We start from the raw sequence: 707 nt of genomic DNA on the forward strand, positions 1-707 counted from the left end.
GATTTGCTGAGCCAGTCGTGTTGGCATAATGAAGGAGGGATTTTTTGGGGCCTCCAAGTTGCCATAATGAACCGGGGATTTGTTGACGCACACGTGTTGCCATAATGAACCAGGGATTTGCTGAGGCACCCTTGTTGCCCTAATGAATCAGGGATTTGTTAAGGCACCCGTGTTGCCATATTGAACCAAGGATTGGTTGAGGCACCCATGTTGCCATAATGAATCCGGGATTTGCTGAGGCACATGTGTTGCCATACTGAACCAGAGATTTATTGAGGCACCCGTGTTGCCGTAATGAACCAAGGATTGGTTTAGGCATCTCTCTTGCCATAAGGAACCAGGGATTTGCTGAGGCATCTGTGTTGCCTTAAGAATGTAGGGATTTTCTTAGGCACCCATGTTTCCATTATGAACGAGAGATTTACTGAGGCACCCGAGATGTCATAATTAATGATAGATTTGCTGTAGCACCCGTGTCGCCATAATGAACAAGTGATTTGGTCAGGCTCCCCTCTTGCCATAATGAACCCATGATTTGCTAAGGCTGTTGTATTGGTGTAATGAACCAGGGATTTGCTGAGGTACCTTTGTTGCCATAATGAACCAGGGATTTGGTGAGGCTCCCCTCTTGCCATAATGAACCCATGATTTGCTAAGGCTGTTGTATTGGTGTAATGAACTATGGATTTGCTGAGGTACTCGTGTTG

Source organism: Lupinus angustifolius, chromosome LG07, assembly GCF_001865875.1.
Source record: "Lupinus angustifolius cultivar Tanjil chromosome LG07, LupAngTanjil_v1.0, whole genome shotgun sequence".
In the NCBI taxonomy this organism is placed as follows: domain Eukaryota; kingdom Viridiplantae; phylum Streptophyta; class Magnoliopsida; order Fabales; family Fabaceae; genus Lupinus; species Lupinus angustifolius.